Here is a 14,433-nt window from a genome sequence, read left to right on the forward strand (position 1 = left end):
CATATCAGCATAAAACCCCCACATCTTAATATGTCAACCAATTATTCCAGTGTCTCAGCTTTTGCTAGTCCTGCATCCCATCTCAGTTATTCACTTGCATCCAGAGCAATATCTGTTACCAAGGACACAGAACTCTCTCTGCTGGGACCCCAGTAGAAGGTGTGATTTGTCTTTTGTGTATGATGTGAAGATTTGCACATTTAGCAGGGATTACTTCAGAGTCAGTGATGGAAGGATGTCCTTGGTACTCGATATGATACTGAAAAAGAGCATTTAATACAAAAGTTAATATGCTTGGCCAGTATTTTTCTGTGCTATGCTTTAATCAGAGATATTTGTGTTGGAAAATGGGCTTTCTCCATCTCACAGGTTAGATTGTTCTTAGGCTTGATAATACAGTGAAATAATCATGACCCATTGTGTGTGAAATTAGTCTGTTGCTGTGGAAATGGTATACCTTTTGGATATCACTTCAAGATCGAGCATGACAAGATGATGGACTTGGAAGGAACAAGCCTTTGTTTAGTTGCATGTACTGTATTTTATTCAGCTCCAAATTTCATATGAGTAGTCATGAAAAGCAAGTCCAGTATAAAGTAAATGAATATACTTACAGTTTCCTATATTTGAAGGTTTTCTCCTTTATGATTGTCTCTCCTGAAAGATCCCCAATATTATTCTTTGCTTATCCCCTGTGTCAGACTCTCTACAAATCAAGATTGTTTCCTGAAGTTTCCTGGCTTTTTTTTTTTTTAATTTTATTTAGAGTGATTTGTAGGGCCTTAACTACTCTGTGTGTGTGTGTAATTATCAATTAAACTCAGATTAAGCTTTTTCTTTCCTCATTTCTTGAAATAAGTGAGTTTTATTTCCCTCTTTACACTTTTTGTAGGATCAACAACTTGAATATTGTTAACCCTTAATTGCTTTTCCAAATTCTTCTATTGCCAGTGCTTTGTTTACTTTGATTATGGCATTCACAGTATTTCTAATGGATAATCTAGCCTTTTTGTATGATCTTGAGCTGCTGGTTCATCAGGGTGGCATGCTGCTGAACAACATCTGTTCTAGTTCTTCATTTGGTGGCAAAAATATGCCAGGAGAGGTTAAAAGTCATTCTTATCTGCACTGGTAGGTAGTTCCATAATGTGCCTCCAACTCTGTGAAAGTTTTGTCTCCTGCACTCACAAACCTTCCTCCAACTGGTCAACAGCTTTTTATTGTTGTGATGAAATGTAGCTGGCATGGGAGGTCACGGAGGGAGAGGTGGTCCTTAAAGTAGCTAGGGGCTAATCCCATGGAGAGCTTTGTCTATCTTTACAAAGACCTCGAACTGGGCTAGGACATAAATTTACAGTTCCTGCACAGGGCAGATCACTGGAGTGATGTGCTCATGGTGCTTATGCTTTGAGTTGCTAACTTGATGGGTTGCTGAGTTTTGTACCAGTTGGAACTTTTGCAGGGGATAGCTTTATTCCTAGATATAATGAATTGCGTTAATCAAGCTCAGAGGTTACAAATGTGTGGATCACTGTAAGCAAGTCTGGGTCTAGTATGATGAGGTACAGTCTTCTGGCCATCTAGAGATGGAAGTGGGCAATTTGTGCTGCTAAAAAGAATCCATAGCTATTTAGGCATCTAGTAGCTTTTGAGGCATCGAAAAGAACCCAATGGCTACAGACTGATTTAGTGCTCTGAAAGCAGATGCCCTCCAAAGTAAATTTTGTACAGAGGGCAAGTTCTTCAAAGTTCTTTCCTCTTCACACCAGCATCACTTTCCTTCTCTTCCTCCCTCTCCCCTTCCCCTTTGGATTCAGCTTGCACTTGCTTCTTTTCATCCAGAACCTGATTTTTGCTCTTCACTGAGAAAGCCAGCAAAGCTGCTGCTTGTATTTGATATAAAGTGGATATGCAGCTGGTTGTCATTCAAGTTATCATGGTATTTCAGCCCATTTAGCTCCCTCAAAAATTTTTGTTTGAGAGGATGAATAGGATGGGAGAAAAGATTGAGCAAGAGGTGAGGGTTCTTGAATTAAAGGAACAATTATGCAAAAACGCTCCTCTGGGTTTAGCCTGGGGTGAAGGACTGAAGCTGTTTGATGCTTCTTTCATATCTATAGCCACTTTGGAGGTAGGACAGGGGTATTTAATGATCTATGGTAACAAATTCTATAGAAAGATCCTGCAGGATGACTATGGATGTACCTTCCTGGTCTGTAGACCAGAGGAGGTCATCCACCAGCACAGCAAATGCTGTCTCTGTGGACCTTGTCATGGCTTGAAGTCTAACTAAGCCTAAGTCCACACTACAGCTTTAAATCGATATTAGTAAAATCGATTTTATAAAACAGGTTTTATAAAATCGATTTTACGCGTCCACACTAGGGCACATTACTTCGGTGGTGTGCATCCATGGTCACAGGGTACCATCGATTTCCAGAGCGGTGCACTCTGGGTAGCTCAGTAAAAGAATAGGACCAATAACTTTGATATCCGTCCACACTAACCCTAAATCGATTTAGTAATATCGATTTTAGGGTTACTCCTTTCGTTTAGCTGGAGTACAGAAATCGATTTTAAGACCCCTTAAAATCGATTTTAAGTGCCTTGTAGTGTGGACAGTTACAGCATTAAATCGATTTAACGCTGTTTAAATCGATTTAACGCTGTAGTGTGGACCTGGCCTAAGAGGAATACAGGAAATGGGCAGCTGACAAAGAGCATTACATGCTGTTTTTTTAATATCTTCTCAGTTTAAAAAGGGAGGTTGCACACAATGCAGAAGTTTGTAAGGTAACCAGCATTGAGAGATGGTTTGGACTATTGTTTTCTGGTAATTGATTTCCCTCTTCAAAGGATCTATTGACAATAGGCCTGATTCTTTCCTGTCTGACACGTTATGTACATAGCTATGCAGAGTGCATCTGAAGTGAATATAAAATACTTTTCTAATATACATAGACCCCAGCAGAAGGAATTCTTATGGACTTGTGCCACTTCTGGGAAGGAGGCAAAAATATCTCACTTCTCTGATACCAAGGCAGCAAAATTGCGCAACACATAACTTTTCCATGCAAGTACTAGTCATAGAGGCATTAATGACAAACGAAGCCACCTCTGATCTTTGTCTTTTATGGCAGGTAAAAGCGAGTAGAGAACGCTCTGGATGATGCTGTTTATATCTCATAACAGATTTAGTCTAATTCTCTACTGCTCTCCCCTTTGTGTAGTAAGTTACACTTGTGCAAAGTGGATGCAAAATGCCTTCAGACAGGAAATGAGGGCAGAGTGTGAAGGCCAGGAATTTGATATAAAGTTAAATTGTTGAGTGTACATTTAAAAAATGCAAAGCTGCACCACTCCATAAGTAGTTCTGGAAGTCATAATGCCTCAGATAATTCTGTTAACTCTTCGCTTTCATTTTGCTCCAGGAAAGTTGTCGTTTGCTGGTGTCATATAGTACCAGCAAATTATGGCAGTCTCATATGTTGGCCCAGCTGCCACTAGAACTCAAAGTTCGAGGAGTCTGTGCAAAACGGGGTTCTTACCCCCATCCTCACTCCTCTATGAAGATATGTTGATCAAGTCACAATTTAGCCAAGGAAAACTTGTATGAGGTAAAAAATAACAATGGTGCTCAACAATAATTGATTTGAATTCTGTTTAATGTAAATAAAAGCTATTGCTTTTTGGACAAGTCCTTGTTTTCCAAGTTTCAGAACAGAGTGAAAAGTTTTTAGCTAATTTATAAACCCTTGAAAGTCTGAGTTTACTTATACACAAATACTGACAATCCCCTCCACAAAACACCATAATAATATACATAACATAATTCTAAAGTGATGGGGAATGGCAAGATTGGATATTGTGTCTAGGAAACAGAAGAAAGCAAAACAAAATAATCATCACTTGTTTTTAAAGCAATAAATATATACTTTGTTATCAGTTTTCAGCACAACGCTGAAAAATATATAATTTTTCCAGCTGATTTCCTGCATTCCAGTTATTGTTTGAGTGTCTGACAACCTTAAAATGATGGTATCAGAGCTGCAGTAGAAATTTCAGATATTGATGTGAAATGCATTGGACAGTAGGGGTGTGTTTTGGAAAAGATGAACTAAGATTTAATTTTTTTAAAATAGTCTAATGGATAACATATGCTATTTCATACATAATCATTACAAATAATTTGGTAGTGATAATAAGGTTGGCATTTTAGCATTTAGCTAGTAGGTGCTATATTATCAACAATAATAGGTGCCAACTGTAATATTTCATAGTTGGTCTGGCAAGACTGGAGTTAAAACAGTTATAAGGAAATCTTGAGCAATGCTTTAGAAAGCTGCACACTGCACACTGTCTGTGGACCCTGTTGCTGCACACTAAATGTTTCCTAGTGAGTTTTGATCTCCTCTGCTTTGAAGTGTCTCCGAACTCCATAAAAGGAAAGGTTCACTCAGTTGGTTCAGCATAGGCCCAGATTGTCTTGTTGCTTTTATCTCCTCTAGTATCTTTTAATCCTAGCTGCTGTAGCTAACTCATGGGTCCCCCTGGCTCATGGTCCGTTTTGCACAGGAATGTCTCAGTGAACACTAGATAAGGCATTTTGAAACTGGCCAATGAAAAAAGTCAGTGCAAGTGAACTGACTGACTGGAGTTTCATGTTCTAGTGATTCCTCTGGAGCCATGACTACTACAGGGGATATGCCTGCCACAGCTGAATATGAACAGTGGGCACTGAGGGGAAGGTTCCAGCGAGTGGCGGACTACTGTCATGGCTAACCAGTCAAGAATCCCTAGAGGATGGACCTTAAGAATTGAAGAATTACCTTCTTTAAAACACATTTTAAAAGGTTAAGTTTTGACCTTTAGGGTCACTGGAAGGTCAGCAGCTATAAAAACTAGCAGAGGAGAGAGAGAGAGAGATTAATCAATTTTCTGTTAAAATAGTCATTGGACCAATTTGTCTCATTTTCAGTTGGGATTACTATATGGGGTTGTGAGACTTATGAAGTGAAACTTGAATTGTCACAACTATTTCTAAATAGGGTCCGTTGGGAAAGCAGATCCTGAAATATGATTTCATCCAGAAGGTGTGCTATATTACATGATTTTGATACAAAAAGTGGTTTCCCTTTGAGTTTTCAGGTTCAGTTTAATTGACTACTTGGCTGTGAATCTGCACAAATTGAGACCAATATTGCTTACTGAATCATCTGCAAGTTATGACCACTAGCTTTTAGATGCTACAGCTGCTCACTGAAATCCAGGGTTTTAGGTACATTTCCTGCCCCTGCCCCCTTCACAAAATTAATAGAAGTTATATGTCAAAATCCCATGTACTCTTCTGAAATGTAGGTGTAAATGTCAACTACCAGTGTGGCTGGAAATAAGAGGGTGCACACAGCAAAATTTCAAGGAGAGCTGTAGGATTCTGACCTTCAACTTCCATTCATTTTGTGGGAAATATGAAGGGTATGTCTCATCTCTATGCCTCTCTTTTTTGAAACTTCACACTTCGAAGAGAGAAGCTTGGAAGAAACAGTTTCAGCAGCTTGGAAGGTATTTCCTTTTAAAAGCTAGTAAATTAGTACAATACTAAAACTGCATTGTGAAGGATTTAATGAAGTTGTAGTCCATTTCCTGGCAGACGTGCCTGATCATCACAAGTCTCTGAGAACAGCAAATACCAGAATAACCTGCAGGAAGCTCTGCCCTTCAGATAGGAAAGATGGCATTGGGCTAAGGGAGAAATCATACTCAATACGTCCTCAGTGTGTGTTTTAAGGAGATAAACTCTTCTGGAGTAATATTTAGAAGGCAACCAAGTTGTGTCCTTCTGTATTTTCAGAGTTCTGTAACAAGTGTAGTAGACATCTTCCCCCCTTGTAGCTCAGTCTAATAGCTCTACCAGAACTAAAGTAAGATCTGGAATCATATTACTATTTTACTTCCATTCCAAAAACGTGCTGTAACAGACACACATATTTATGTCTCTAATCATTAACATTTTGTACATTGTATATTGTAACAATACTGAAATGGGAAATTATAGTAAGCCAGTTTGGGCAGCAATCTCCTTCTACCAGCTAACATCATTAATAACTGTGGGCTAGATTATGGCTTTAAACCATGACCTGCATTCTTGAAGAGTTCACAGGGACCAGGATAAAGCCAAAGCCCCTGACTCAGCCATAATTCCTCCAAGGGCTCCTTGTATGTGCTTAATAGGAGGTAGCAAATCTGCCACTCTTTGAAAGAGTGCAGCATGCCATGGCCCCATTTTCACTCCACATCTCCCTGCAGTCTTTTGGCAGAGCCAGCTGGGAGTTGTGCCATCATTCTTAATGGAGATTATAGCTGGTCGTTATGTGGTAATGTGAGAGGCTGAAGATAAAAATTATCCTTGCACCTTCCACACAGGACCAGTTATAGCTACTAAGTACTTGATCTGTTTTGTTACCATTCACATCAGCTCTCTCTCTTTCTTGTTGACGTAGTCCATCAAAGCAGTGATATTTTGTATGTACCATTTATGTAGAGGCTTCAAGATGTATTTCTGATTCCTTCTGAACTCATGGCCATTAGATAGCTGTACTGTGTTAACACTGGAAGCATTTTCTTTGACCAGGACTTGAGCAGATTTCCTATTTGCCTCTTTGTCATGCTTTTACCTGCTCATGAGCATTCAAAAGGAAGGAGCAACTTTGCTGTCTTGTCATAATATATTTTCTGCTTCATTTTTATGAGCTGTCATTATCTTAATAAATCCATTGTTGTTTGAGTTAAGTACATTTCCTTTAACTGGCAATCTTCTTTTTCAGATATTTACCCACTAGCAATTTATTGAGAGATTCCAGACTAGCCTCACAGTGTATTTCTATACACAAGTGTTGCCAATACAGATAGTGATTTGTCCTCCTCGTTTCCTTGGGTACCAAAACTTTGAACATTTCTTTCTGGTATTCCATTTGACCTGGCATATTTTGAACTATTTGTAATATGATCAAAATTCCAGTGCTTTGAATTCTCTGTTGGATTCTCCATCACAGACAATTTTTAAATCAATATTCGTCAGACTAGATGATCACAGTGGTTCCTTCTAGCCTTAGAAACTATGAATATTGTTAGCCATGATCATGAAGCACCCGAATAGGAATTCCATGTCTCGGGATTATATTAAGAGGTCACACATTTTGCCAATTATTTTCTGGTTTGTTGTGAGGATTGTTCTTAGGCTGTAGTGATCAATACATTTGACATAATGATAGTTTCAAAACCATATTGGTAATATCTGTTTTGATACCAGAGCAGTTAAAGGTTTCTCTAGCTCTCCTTTTAAATAATTCCATACCCTGATGCCCTTCATGAATGTGACATGTTTCGTAGAGTCACATCCTCCACAACCATTAAATCATCAAAATCAGACCAATAATAATGAACTCAGGATTGTGAATTCTCTCTTTTTCCTCTGGCTAGCCGTTAAGTATCATCCTTTTCATTACTTGTAGTTCTGCATCTTCACAAGTTTCTTGTATCTGTTTCAGTAGTTTATCAGAAGAGGTTGGAAAATTTTCAGTAAACATATGCACTTGTATTCCATATCATGAGCCATATTAATCTCTGCTTCTGGTAAATGTGCCCTAGATAGTGCATCTACCACAATGACTGTACTATTCAGCATGTGGTTTAGATTAAAATGGTACCTCTGTAATCTCAACCCCAATCTTTGTGTTTTAGAAGTTCCTCCCAATATTTTCTAGGAAATGTCTCTGAAGTTTAATGGTCCATTATTATATTATCATAAATGATATACTTCAGTTATTGGTGACACCTTTCATACTCAAATACCATATATAATAGAGGCCAGAATATCTAGTCCATTCTGCTCCCTTTGTGACACTTAGGATGCATCAAGAGAATGCAAACTGCCTCTTTCTCACCAAACAGGGATTCTTCCAGCGTGGGGGAGTCCCAAGCAGCCCTAGGGAGACTGGTGGGGATGTGGCCAAAGTTTTGTGCTTCAGCCATCCCTAGATGGAGAACAGCCCTTTGAGGAATATTAGCAGCTGGTGGAGTTTAAAGCAGGGTTATGTTGGCCAGAATTCTGGCCAACATAAACCCACTAGAGATGGTTGTGTGACAATGAGCAATTTGAGATCTTTAATATTTGGAAGAGTTAACCTAATGAACATTCATGGTGCCTTTCATTAATGTGGTATCTACAGGTATGAATTAAGCTGATACACTAAAAATCTTTATCATGTTTGAGTTGGAAGAAATATTCCCTGATGTCCACCCCTCCCACACACTCCTACCATAGCTCCTCCTAATTTGATATAGCGTTTTTTTTTCTGTTTGAATTGTTACTCTGAAAACAGAAAGCAATTGGATCAGCATTCTGTAATAAAGCAGCACCTACTATACTCTTGGAGGCATTTTGTTTGAATGTTGTTATTTTTAATCAAATAATGCAAACTAAAAGCTAAATGATTACTCTAGCTTTTCTGTTGTTTCAGTGAGGGACATGTCATGTTGGCAATCAGACTTTTGGCAATGGCTAAGTAGAGTAGTTCTTGGGGGCATAGATGCAAGTATTTGGGAAAATAGGCAACCTCTCAGGAATCTCTATAGTTCCTGTTTATTATATCTTCATGATATTTTCATGATAGTCTCTGCTTTAGCATTAATTCTTCAGTAGTATATATTCTCTAATATTTTAGCTTTAGTTTGACTGTATGGTATTTTACACTGCTACCATTAAAACCTTATTTGCTTGGCACAGTCAGAACTTTTCTTAGTCTAACATTTTTTTTTCCTTTGCCTTTATCCTAGATTAAGACATCATGGATGTAGGTACTAGCACCAACTATTCTTTCTCTGCTATGTTCTTCTGGGACTCTTCTGGTGTAACAAAACTAGCAAATAGCAAGCAAAGGAAACACTAGCTGCCAAAGGAAATGGTAAGTATGATGCACCTGAAAGTTTCCTCATCAAAAAGGGCACTTGCCCAATCTACAAAATCCATTTTTTTTACATTTCTGTAAAACTGCATTCAGGTTATTTCTTTCAAATTCAATTTCAATGGTCATTGTTATAAACTCTAATTCAGTATCTCCCATCACATGCAGCTTCTGTGATTTATCCTTTGACTCTGCATTCACTAAATGAATGAGAAATCATTACTGGAACTTCAAGTGGAACAGTCTGTCCAAAAATCAGGCCATCATTCATTTATATGTTTAATATATGGATCTCCAGTTCCATCCTGTTGTAATAGTTGTATCCTATAGAAGTGATGTTTGCTTATGTTATATAGAAATGTGTTGAAATTTAAGTAGGTCCAAAATTCTATTTCCTAAAAGAAGGCTTGACGATAGTCAAGCAAGGCCTGGTAATATATGAATAAAGTGAAGTGAGACAATTCAGAGGCAAGTTAGGACATAACCCCAGGTTATGTTGTAAAAATATTTGTTTCTAACATGTTTTAACAAGAGTTTTAGATGTAATGTGAATATTTTGGGAGAACGCTATGTATATTGGTATTGGTATGACATTTACTTTGACCTTAATTAAGAAGATGCTTAATGTTAACTACCCAGTGAGGGGGTAGAAGGTATATTAAGTATGTAGAGGAAATGTAGATACCTTAAAAGGCAGGTTTTTTAAGTATGTAGAGGAAATGTAGATACTTTAAAAGGCAGGTTTAATGCTAATTAATTAAGGGGGTGGTGTTATAATTATAAAAAGGGTAGAAGGCTAATTTTAGATTAGGTATGCCCTTCCGTCAGTTACTGCTACAGTTACTTCTCATCCAAGGACCAATCACCCCTGGATGCATCATTTTGTCTTAGAATGTGAGTAAAAATGCAGTGTATGGTTATATTGTAATGCTGGTTTGTTTAATTAACTATTTAATATAAAATAAAGTCTTTAATTTTATCTCCCACTGTGTCATTCACAGTCCTCCACTAAATGAAATGATCTGTACCCTCCCTGGAGGCTTGAACCTTAAATAATTCAGTTTGGTTTTATTCCTGATTTTTAAACTGCTAATTTTAAACCACATAAATCAAAGGTTAGAAGCTTCAAAGCCGTACCATGGTTGCTGCTATCTGATATGATGGTGTAGTAGACCTGGCCTGTGTCTCAACACTCATATGCTTTTTTGATTGACACAGTTTGTGGACCCACTGGTCTTCCTTTCCCACTCCTGCGGAAGGGTGCTGTATTTCTATAGAGATTTGCTGTGGAGCTCCCATATATGGTGTGCAGGGGAATTACAGAACTGCTTTGCATGGACCTTACTTCTGAGGAGCCTGACCTAATGGAAACGTAGGGCCTTTTGTGGTTATGCAGCTGGGAACAGATAATTGCACCCTAAACACACAACAGTGTTAGAGAGATGCTATTACAGCTGCATTGGTTATATTAGGAATTAGTACACTAATGCAGGTTAATAAAGCATTATAGAGACTTCCACTCAAAAGTTCATTCTGTCTTTTCTTTCATTGTTTCTATAGGTTGCCTTTCTTCTTACAAGATTAGGATCTGCTTTAAGTTTATCCTGAAGGCTCTGTGGTTAGGTTACAATTATTTTCAATATTTTTAGGTAAATGTTTTAAGACTTGATTTAGGTTTTAGAATTTGTTTCTCTGGGTTCAGGTTCTAATTTAGTTTTGTTTTTTGTTCATCATGATTCACAATTTGATTAGTTTTAGGGCTATTTTTCTTCAAATGGTTCACAGCTATTTACCGAGAGCCAGGGCCAGCGCTTGCATTTAGGCGGCTTAGGCAATCACCTAGGGCGCCAGCATTATTAGGGAGCGGCATTTTGCCAGAGGGGATGGCAGGTGGCTCTGGTGGAGCTGCCGCAGTCGTGCCTGCGGACTGTCGGCTGCTCGTGCAGCTGTGGTGGACCTCCCTCAGGCACGACTGCAGCAGCTCCACTGGAGCCGCGGGAGCAGCCGACCATCCGCAGGCAGGACTGCGGCAGCTCCACCGGAGCCGGAGGACCAGCGCGCGGGGCAGCGAAATGGCTGGGCGCGTATGGCGCTCAAACCCCTAGCTCTGGTCCTGCCGAGAGCTATCCTCAACCAGAAACTAATTTAAAAGGAAACATTACAAAGAAAAAGGAGGGAAAGTAAAAAGAAGAATGAAATTAAAGGCTGTTACCTTTTTCAAAATGTGACGTTGAAATTTTTCCAGAGTGCACACCTACGTTGTCTAAACAATTTTACAGCCTCTGAATTCTCCCCACTAGTCCAGAGATTTAAAAACCTTAGCAAGCTCAGTTCTTAATCTTGTAATCTCTGCAGCATCTTGCAGAAATTAACTGATTAAAAAATGAAATCAAAACTCATGTGCCAACCATCCACCCACTATATGGTACTGTCTGACTACAAACCAAAAAAAACAATAGTAAACTGGGCAGCTTTCTTCAGTTGTTCAAGTGCCAATTAGATGGCCATTACTAGACAAATATATTATTTCATTTATTTTTTTTTAATTAGTTACCACTGAAATTATTTGACAGAATTAGCATGATAACATGCTCTCCCCTTCTTTCCTATGTGTTTTCTAAAAAATCAACAAAATCTATTATCAAACAATAGGCATTCACTCTCCATTCAACTGATGTTCCCTTTGAGCTTTGTGGAATATGCCTTCTTCTGTACTAATGGTCTTATTTATTTCAGGCCTGTAAGCAAAGCTTTTCAGCCAAATTCAGCTGCTCCCTATGCTTTTTACAGGAACCTGTAAACAAAAATTTGCTGTGACAAAAATAATAAAATAAATAAATAGAAAAAAGAAGGTATTCAAAGGAAGGAACTGTTAGGGAACATGATTTAAGGCCCGCTCCAAACCCCACTGAAGTCAGTGAAGTCACTTGTGGGTTTTGGATCAGGCCTTTGGTGTAAGAGAGACTGGGATAAATTTAAAAAAAAATGGAGCCCAGTTTGCACACTCAGAACATGTTTGTCCTTGCCCAAAATAGGCATGGTAATTGCATGCCACCATGTGGGTTTCCAAGTACAACTCTATATATACATTCTCTATATCACTATGATGCCCCATTTTTGAAAATTAAGCCCTTGAACTCAATTCGGATAAGAAGACCTTAATAATGGTTCTGCATTTAGTGAGACCATTCTTCCTCAGTTTCTGCTTTCTGGGCTTATCAATATGAAAACTCATAATTAGTCACTGACATCCTTTTTTAATGGGCTCTTCTACGTCTCCAAAGTTCTGAACCGAGACTGAAAGTGAGGAGTGAATGCACCAATCAACACGGCTAGAGAGATGCTTCCAAGTGCACTTGATACACCTGAGGAAAGAGGTAACATGCACTCATCCCAACGTTGAAGTGACAGTGCTAGCTAGTATGCAGAGGAGCCAAGGTCATGGTTGCCATCCCACCCCAACACATCTCTGAGGTGCTAAACATTAGCAAGTCCTCTGAGTGCTTTGGGAAGTGTAAAGCCTCATTTATGATGTCTTCTTGCACAGGATTGGTTCAGGAAAAGGGATTCCTTCACACTTTCTGTAGCACACTCATGCAGATTCAGGTATGAATTAGCTAAATATTTTAAGGATATAATGGAAAAACATAGAGCTGTTTCTCTTTGAAAGGAAGACAGTTTCGGAATTTCAGTGTTGCAGTTTTGAGAACAGTTCTTTGTATGGGTGTACGGTGTCAAATTCATCCTTGGTGTAATGCCATGAAAGTCAACAGAGTTACTTCAAGGATTACTGTCTTCACTATACAGTTCCCAGTTGTGTTTTTCAATAGACAGCAATATTAAGGTGAGTGAACTTTTAAAGGCAGAGAGCTTAGAAGTTATGAAATATTGGATGTGTTTGATTACCCCACACTGTTTGTTTTATTTTATTAATCTGCTTTTTCCTCAGGGGTTATTTTTCCCCGGAACTCCTGTAACACAATTATTATCCACATTTTTTCAGAGAAATTTTTCTTTTCATCAAACTCTGTTTCAAAGATTTTTTTTTAAAAAGTATAGTAAAAGATTTAGCCATTGTAAAAATTTTTGTAGAGATATGTTTTCTTTAATCACTGCTTTTTACATTCATTGGAAATAAAAAATCTCTTTACTATGCTGAAGGAATTAAGCTCTGAAGAGATTGTTTTAGTTCTCTTTGTTTATGATGATTTGTTAGCTCTTGACTGCAGAAATAATTTTGTTGTTTACATTAATCTATGGTGGCAGTATTAAGTTCACATCATACATAAATATAATTATTGATCATTACCAGCTGTAACTCAGTGTTAGAATTACAGATTTACATAATTGTGCTATTAAGTGTAAACTTGAACTTCATATCTGGGGTCACAAATAACTGGAGGCAGTAGAGAAAGAAAATTCTGATTATATGTCATTCATATTTTAATACATACTGTTGCAATTTTGATCAGTGTTAATGTAAATATTTTTATGAACTATACAGCAATGAGATGCTAATGGCTGGAAATTACAGCAATATTGATCTAGCTAATAAAATGGAATGCATTAGTAACAGAGTATATTTATTATCCACTTCAAAAATTAGTATGCATCATCTTCCCAGGGAAAATTTGTGCCATCTAGGTTTGAGAAAATTTATTTTCCTGGATATGGCCTAAGCTTCCTCTCAAGTAAAAATCAAACAGTCAGAGACTATCTTGTTTTTGTTGCCTGCAGCTTTTCCACTGATAAAGATTCAGAGGAGAACAGGCTGTGTAAAGGAACTCTGTAATATGTCCTGAGCGCCTCCTGATGTAATCTGTACATAAGAAAAGATATTCTGAAAATGATCAGAAAGTACAATGGGCTTTGTCCAAAAATAATTTTAAAGACATTGTGTGCGTGTGTGTGTGTGTGCACGCACGTGCGCACACACATATGCACAGTGCGTATATGTAGACGTCTCATGAATTACCTCAAGTGAAGATTGTGAAGTAAAGACTCAGTTCTGATCTTGGATGGAATGCAGGCAGCATCTTGTAAAATGTACAACTGTATAAGATCTCTGGTTTGTTTTTGAGACACAGGGCAATGCCAACCCACCTACCTGAGATCAGCTGGAATGCAATGTATTACAAACAGAGGCAGCTAGCCTTCTCCCCCTCGCCCCTTTTCTTTTGGGTTCTTAGTGGGAGGGGGCATTAGGTATGTGATTGTGCTGGGTGTTTTCAAGCTAGGAGGGCACATACTCTACCTAGAATTCTTTCCTTGGGAAGTATAAACCATGTATGGCCCATCCAGCATCACAAGACCCACTGGACCTTGGAATAGTTTTCCAAAGGAAGTAACTGATGACCCATCATTTGCAACATTTAGAACTAGATATGAAAGGAGAACTAACAAATAACTCTGAGTTCAATCCTTAAAGCAAAACTGACTGGAAGTGAGGTAAACCGAATGTCAAGGTCTT

The sequence above is a fragment of the Gopherus flavomarginatus genome, chromosome 3 (assembly GCF_025201925.1).
Source record: "Gopherus flavomarginatus isolate rGopFla2 chromosome 3, rGopFla2.mat.asm, whole genome shotgun sequence".
Classification (NCBI taxonomy): Eukaryota; Metazoa; Chordata; order Testudines; family Testudinidae; genus Gopherus; species Gopherus flavomarginatus.